The 8,062-nt window shown below is 32.9% G+C and overlaps 1 non-coding gene across 1 annotated transcript; it reads left to right on the forward strand.

Annotated features, from left to right (window-relative positions):
• The first annotated feature begins 330 nt into the window (after positions 1-330).
• LOC112485796 lies at positions 331-449 on the forward strand. The gene has a single exon (XR_003048576.1). It is a non-coding gene; the product is annotated as a 5S ribosomal RNA (ribosomal RNA).
• The last annotated feature ends 7,613 nt before the right edge of the window (positions 450-8,062 follow it).

Here is an 8,062-nt window from a genome sequence, read left to right on the forward strand (position 1 = left end):
CTTGTAGTTTTAAACTTCTTAAATTAATTTTCCTTTTATTTTAAATCTCTTTTCAGCCTGAAGGTGACAACAAGCAGTCTTATATGTTTCATAAATCTCTTAAAACCTTTCCAGTTATAAAGTAACTGATTTATACTCAAAGCAACTTAATTGATTAAACGATTATCACTACAAGCCCTGTTTATTTGCTTAAAATATCCTGAAGACACAAATACCACCATCATTAGTATTAATTAAAATATTAACAAACATAATGTCAGAAGTTATCTATAGTTATGATTGAAGAATGAGTATAAAGCAGTGTAAAATACCATTTAGAAACACTTTCTCATCTACAGCCATGCCACCCTGAACGTGCCCAATCTCATCTGATCTTGGAAGCTAAGCAGGGTTGGGCCTGGTTAGTACTTGGATAGGAGACCACCTAGGAAGACCAGGTGCTGTAGGCATTTAAAAAAAAAAAAGAAGAAGAAAATAAATGCTTTCTCTAAGTTGTTTATATCAGATTGAAAACATGTTTTTCATCAGGTTTTATGAAGGGCACCATACTGACATTGTGTCATATCACAAAAGGCAAGAAATTCCTGAGATGAGACAACTCCATGGAAAATGCCTTCTTACTAGCTCCTACTAAATGTACCTACTCAAATCTTTGAAAGAAAGTATGAAATGAAGTGTTTCACATAAAGGAGACTTTTTTTTACAGAAATATATATTACCCATCATGTACCCACATTTTTATTAAATAAGACATTTGATTAAACTATATCTAAATGTACATCTCTGGCTTCTCAATACACATCTCTAGCTTCTCAGTAAATCATGTTGAATAATCGATCTTTTTCTTAATAACTCACTAATCATTAAGAATATAAGTTTTATCTCAAACTATAGTATAAAAATATCTCAGGAGATGTTAAGATAGAAGAGCATTTTATTTAAGGATGAGACAAATGATTAGATTGAGGTTAGATTAAGGTTCCAACCAAACCTAAGAGTCTATTAATTAAATAGCCTCTATCTGACTATGTGTGTTCCATTCTGTTATTCTGTGTCTCTATAAATAAGCCTTCAAATATTATTCTAGAAACTTATTACTTTAAGTTGTCACCTTATGAAAGTTAGATCTTTGAAAGTATCCTAATGCTCAGAAATGTATTTCTTCATACTGTTCTTGGCTGAGGTTTCCAACTTGTCTGAAAGCAAAGTTCTTTAAGAAATATAACTGTAACAGTTTTTTTTTTACAGAATTAGAACACTTTTTCTGAACATGGGCTATTTTAATCTAATCTTAAAGTCTGCTTTCTACTGTCTTCTACAGCTATATTTGCATATTTAAGTAAGTCAGAAGATAAAAATTCCAAGAGAAGAGGTGTGGAGAGAGAAGGACAAAAATATTAAAATGTTGTTATTCAACCTATGTGATACAATAAGGAGAGATTTTGAGTAAGCTTGTATATGCCACTACTTAGTATGAATCTTCTCTCAAGAGAATTTTTCCAGATCGGTTCTATAATCCTTAGGCTGATGTTCTTTAAAATAGTTAGTTAAGATAACAATAATAATGGTGATAATGAGGAGGAACAAGCAAAGTAGCATTATTATGGTCTGGAACAGTTACAGAAAACCTTTAAAAGAATTTGAGCTCCAATAGGTGATCCAAACTCATACTCTATGGATTTTTTAACAGAGCACACTGTCACTCACAGGCAATGACCTAAATAATTTAAAGAGTAAAACAGAATATTCTATTTATCATTCCAAGATGTTCCAATTTACAGGTTTCTCTTTACAGCTGCTATGATGTTTTAAGATCTGCATACAAGTTATAATAATCAACAGAAGATAAAATCAACATGTTTTAAAAAGATATAATTGTTTTACCATAGATTGGCAGGATTGGTATAGATGGAGAAAATGGATAAAGGGCAGTAAATATTGGGTCTAGTGTAAGGTAGAGCATAGAATTGGAAAAGTATGCTTACAAAAGTACTAGGTAAAATAGCTTAAGAGTAGGCAAACTGAAAAGTCTTGTGGACCAGCCTTTCCTTAAACATGTGATTCAGAATACTAATTCCTAATTGCAGTGATAACCTTTAACATTTTCAATTTTTTAATTTTTAAAAAAATGTTTAGGAAACACTGGTTTGAACAAAGATATGCATATTTCTTTGTCACAAGACCTCTCTGATTCCTCAATATGCTAATGCACACTGCTTATTTCTTAGAAGAAGATACAACTCAGGAACATGGACTGGGAAATACTGCTATTGAAAATGTGGACTCAGTGAAGCTTCTAGAACTGAGGAATGTATGTGTCAATATATAAAGTGGATAAAACTAAGTTTTTCTTTTATAGCAATTATCATAATATGTAATTATGGATTTATTTTTATAACTTTTTATTCAATATTCCTCTCCTTTACTATCCAGTAAATTCATTAGAGCATGGACTAGAGCTCTTACTCACTGATGGTTCCCACTCCTATAAACCAACACCTACCTAACACATAGTAGACATTTAATAAATATTTGTTGAGTAAATGGTTGTGAAGGAAAGATATCTAGAAATAGTTTACTTCCCTACAGTTATATTTTTGGCAATACTACTAGGATATGGTAAGGGTCTAAACCCAATTGAGTGAATGGTAAAGAAAGGAAGGGGAAGATGTAGAGTGTTTAGTATAAAGAAAACAGTAGAAAAACATGACTCCAAAGTACAAAATTAAGAGAATTAAAACGCAACTAATAAAAACAAGAAATCAAGAAGGAAAACACAGTGTCTAGCACAGAGTAGGAGATTAGTAAATATTTCTAAGTTTTGCTCTAGACTAATTGAGTTTTATTTAAAGATAGGTATATCATTAAGCAGAAACTAAATCAGGATTGATATTTTATATTAGAAATCATTTATAGAAAGAGACTTGAAATCAGTAGATAAAAATTCTCGGGAAGAATGGGTATACATAGAACAGAAGCATCACTGTTCTTAAAATACATAACTTGCTTAAAAGCATAACTTAGAAATATTTGATAAGCTGCTTCTAGGTACCAGGCACCATGCTTTCCTTCTTGATTTCTTGGTTTGATTGCTAATGTGATAATATCATCATTAAAGACTGCAAGGTTTTGTCCTAATGATAGTCCACTGATCTTTATCAAGACAAATCATATATAACAATCAAAGTCTTTAAGATATTGTGATAAGATGTAAACAAACCCATGAAATCTAAGTATTATTGAAATGTGACCATTTCAACAATCAGAAAACAAACAAGCTTCAAATGCCAAAGTTCTAGAATCAACATGCATGTTGTCTTGATAAAGGGGTTTCAGAGACATACTTGAGGTTAAGTAATGATTTTAAAGATGTTTCTTGAAGTAGGATATGGAGAGAGTTTGGCAGTTTTCCATATCCCTGTGGCACATTTAGTGAAGCAAAAGGTTTCTCAGTTAATAAATTAAAAACATTTGTCATTTTAAAAATGGAAGGCTGTGCCAACTAATGAAAACATCCAGAGTATTTGTCACAAGAAATCTTGGAAAGATTGAACTTTCCTTTACCCCTTATCTTTCAAGGTATGGAATATTATGCAAAGATAACACAGACAGACATGAGTCTAAAATCCTAAGGAATGCAAAGGGGTTGAAAGCCAGGTATTTTGATACATGTATTCTTATAGCTTGAGCCAACTACTGCAGGTATAATTCTCAAATGGCTAACATTCTTTTCGATTTAAATAATCAGCAGAGAAGGATTTGAAGAATGTAGCAAGATGAGTCTTTTTTTAATTTCTGCCAGGTTAGGTCATGTTAGCAAGCCCTTCTGTTTAAATGCATTTGATTCTGGGAGAGTGTTAAAAGGAAGGCTGTTGACTGCACACTGTGGTTGTAGAAAAAAAATCCCCTTTAGCTATTCAATTTAGATTTTTTAAAAAAATATGATTTGATAGAGAAAAGAATCCATGCAGTGTTGCAAAAATCCAGAAAAAGATGCTCTTATCTGATTTCAAGGAATTTACTAGAAGGGCCTTAACAGGAAGAGATGAATACCTGTTTTCCTTTTGCATTTTTAAATCCCTTTGAAAAACTGAAAATCTAAGAATTCTTCTTTCGGCTGTGTGCTAAGGATATGTAGTAACACAGGAGATCAGATTGTATCTGAGTCAAACTCCAAACACTGGGTGTGAAACTGTGCCTTTATGGTATACCGGGCAGTGGTCATGTTTCAAAATAAAAAAGCAAATATGCACTTCACTATATCATGTCTTATGTCTTACTCCATTCCTGAAAATCTTTTTCAGTTCTACCTTATTTCATTTCTATTCTTTTGACATTCAAAACATTCTTTAAAGCTGATCACTAGTTGAGAGGACAATGTTATTTCCCTCACTGCTACCCCTTTATTTTGGTTTGCAATATAAAGTGTTCTATGTGAAAATCACTGGTGTGGGTGTATGTGTGAGAGACAGAGAGAGAGAGAGGGAGGGATGGAGGGAGGGAAGGAAAGAGAGGTAAATAATTGTCTTTGTAAATTCTCATATGCTAATCTCTATTCACTGCTGTAAATGTAATGCAGGGTCTGCTAATGAGAAAAAAATCAGTGGCTTTGGGGTAAAGAGTTATAAGATCCAATCTCAGGTCTACTAATTATTCTGTGTGTGACCTTATGCACATCACAGACTCACAGAACTTTAATTAGTTTATTATTAAAATACTGAAAATATATGAATGCCTATTTCTTATAAAAAAACAAGGTGAGAAATTATAAATTGTTTTTAAATTTTGCAAAGACTATGCAAATACAAGTCATCATTATAATTAGTTCCCATATCCATTTGCTAATATAGATAATATTTTTAAAGTATCTACTCTGAACCAGATAGTAGGCAAATTATTGGAAATGTGCATTGTCGAATAGGCTGGACATGGTCCCTGTCCACACAGAGGTTTCAATCTAGTAAACAAGATTTGTTATTAAGTAATTAAAATGTGATTAAAGGGAATTACAGCATATAGTTGGAATACATGCTCAGGAATCATAACCCGCCTTGTTAAATAGGAGGCTGTTTTCCCTTCTTCGCCTAATTTTTTTTAAAAGCGAGGAAAATGTACCTTTTTGCAGAGGCAGTCCTATTTCTGAAAGTCCTGGTATCAGAAAGGTCATGCAGTCTTAGCAATATGAAAGAAGCTGTGAATGCAAAGAGCACAGAAAGCAATGAGAAGAATGGTAAAAGATGAGGCTGCATGAGTGTGGAAGGCAGCAATCAGACCACGGAACCACATCATTCTTGCTAGGCCATAGTAAAAGTTTTCAATGTTGCTTAGTAGTCAGAGAAGAGTCATCGCAGTACTTGCAGCAAGAGGGTGACATCACATTTGTCACTCCAGTTGTACTGTGGAAGGAAAACCATAGAAAGAAACAGATGTAAATATAAGAGGTAATACTTTGAGCTAGGTTGCTGCTGAGCAGTTGAAATGAAGAAAAATGGTCTTGGTTCAAGAAATATTTAGGCTATTTAATGGTTAGGACTTGATGATAGATGTGGGAAGTGAAGGAACTGGAGGAGTTCGAGAATAGTGCCAAGGTTTCTATATTGAGAAACTAGGTGAATGGTATTGCCTTCCACTGAGATTGAGAACACAGGAGGAAGTGGAGATTTGAGCAGAACAGTAATTGTTAACACTGTGAATGCTTAAAACTCGAAGGCACAATTTTAAGTGCTTTGTATGTACTCTGTTTACAGATGACTAAATTGATAGAGGTAAAATAATGTGCTCAGTGTCACAAAGCCAGGGAGTTAGCTTCAGAGTCTTGACTGTCATGATGTGCTTTGTATCTTTCAAGAGTATCATTTCAATTTTCAACAGGTTACATTTGAGATGCCCATAAAACTAAAAGTAGAGATGACAAGGGAAATAAATCTGAGTAGAGATTTAAAAAAATATTTTACAGCCATCCACTCATTAAAGTTAAATGAAGTGAGAGTTGGGAAAGGTGAATGAGATAGTAAAGGGAGAAAGTGTGTAATTAGAAGGGCAATAGGCCTGGGTGGGGGATGCGGGGGACTATAATATGATAAATTTCAATGTTTGGTAGAGAAGATGGCACCTTCTCAAAAGATTGAAATTAAGGAACCGAAGTGAAGAGATAAATCTCAGAAGAGTATGATATCAGGGGAGCCAAAGAGAGTGTTTTCAAAAGAGGTATGTAGTTCTGTGTCCGGTGCTCTTAATAGGCCAGGTAACAAAAAATTAAAAGTATGAAAGTAATTAAAGAAAAACTTTCTTTTAAATGCAGAAGTTTATCTCCCATCTTTCTTATTTAACTCTTCTTACAACCAAGATTCCACTAAACCAAGAGGAATTTTAAAATACTTATAACTCACAAGGACAGAGAAAATAGAGGACATCAGCACACAAGAAATTTCAAAAAAAATTGAGAAGACGGAATGAAAATGCCTTTTATATTTATCTACATACAAAGTACATTGTTGGTTACATTATAAAGTACCCACGAGGGGACACAAAAATGTATTTACTCCATAGACTTCTTTAGAGTCTTGGAAACAACAGGGATCAGGCAAGAACTGAAGAGACTTAGTACTGAAAATCGGCAAATTGACTGAAGTTCTCTCTATATAAAACTACACAGCTATGCCCCAGGCAGAACATAAGAATATTTTTTGGCTTGCTGCCACATGACCCTGCAATGAAACCTATTATGCATATAAAGCTTCCAATTAACTTTTTAGAGCTTTGCTCTTCAATGTTGAAGGACAGCCAGGGATCACCAGATATTTTTTAAAAACTCCTTTCATGAAAAATAAAGATATAAATAAACAAATATAATGTAAAACTCAGGGGTAAAAGGATTTAAAGTCCATAGTTAATATCTTCTAAGAGAACACAAAAATTTTATGGCCCCCTGATATTATGGCCCCCAGGATACTATGAAAAAGGAGCACCAATTCAGGAAGCAAGAAATAACTTTTGGAAAGTAAAAGTATGCTGTAAGATAAAGATAATACAGTAGGTGGATTTAGAAGACAAAGTTGAGAAAATCTCCCAGAAAATAGATTAAAAAGACACAAACATAAAAATTACAAGAGAAAAAATAATTAACTTATCAGATTAAGCTAGAAGGCACTTCCTACATCCAGCTAATTAAAACTGCAAAAAGGAAATAAAACAATGAAGAAGAAATTATCAATTAAATAATAGCAGAAAATTTTAACATAATTGATAGATAAATGCTTCCAAAAGACCCATCAAGTATTCAGTGCAATGGATTAAAAAAAAATCAAAGCACATTGTTGTAACATTTCTGAAGACTAAGGATAAGATAAAAATTCTAAAATGTTCTGGTGGAGGTGAAGGTGGGTACAAAACAGGACCTTGTATAGTAATGGAACTGGATTTCCTGAAAACAACTTTAAAAGCTAGAAAGTAATAAATTAAAAATACCTTCAAATTTACAAAGAAAAATTATTTCTGACCTGGAAGTAAATATATCCAGCTTAACTTTAAACTCTTTGTGGGTGAAATAAGCCATGTTAAGACATGCAAAGTTTTCAAAAATGTACCTACCATAAGTGCTTTCTCAGTAAGTTATTGGATATTATATTCCACCATTGGATGTTATATTCCAATAAGTCCAGAAAGAAAAAGCCATAGAATCCAGGAAATAGGAGATATAACACAAGAAAGAAATGAAAAATTCCCCAAATGATGGTGAAGAGAAATTCCAGGATGACACAGATATATATATATCTCATATCTAGAAAAACAACCACTCCAGACAAGAACAGGGAGATATAATGCTCCTGAAGGATTATTCCAGGGAGGGAATATGACAGATTACATATATTTGACTACAAGAGGAAACAACCAGGAAATTTAATTAGTAAAAGGAACATAGAAAGACCAAACAAAGAAAACGTGAGGCAATTTTTAAAGAAACAAAAAGATGCACAAGAAATAAAATGTGATTGAATTGCAGTGGTATATAGTCATCATAAAATAAATCTTATTAATTTAAAACAAAATTTGTGTGTGTGTA

The sequence above is a fragment of the Pteropus alecto genome, unplaced genomic scaffold (genome assembly GCF_000325575.1).
Source record: "Pteropus alecto unplaced genomic scaffold, ASM32557v1 scaffold25, whole genome shotgun sequence".
In the NCBI taxonomy this organism is placed as follows: domain Eukaryota; kingdom Metazoa; phylum Chordata; class Mammalia; order Chiroptera; family Pteropodidae; genus Pteropus; species Pteropus alecto.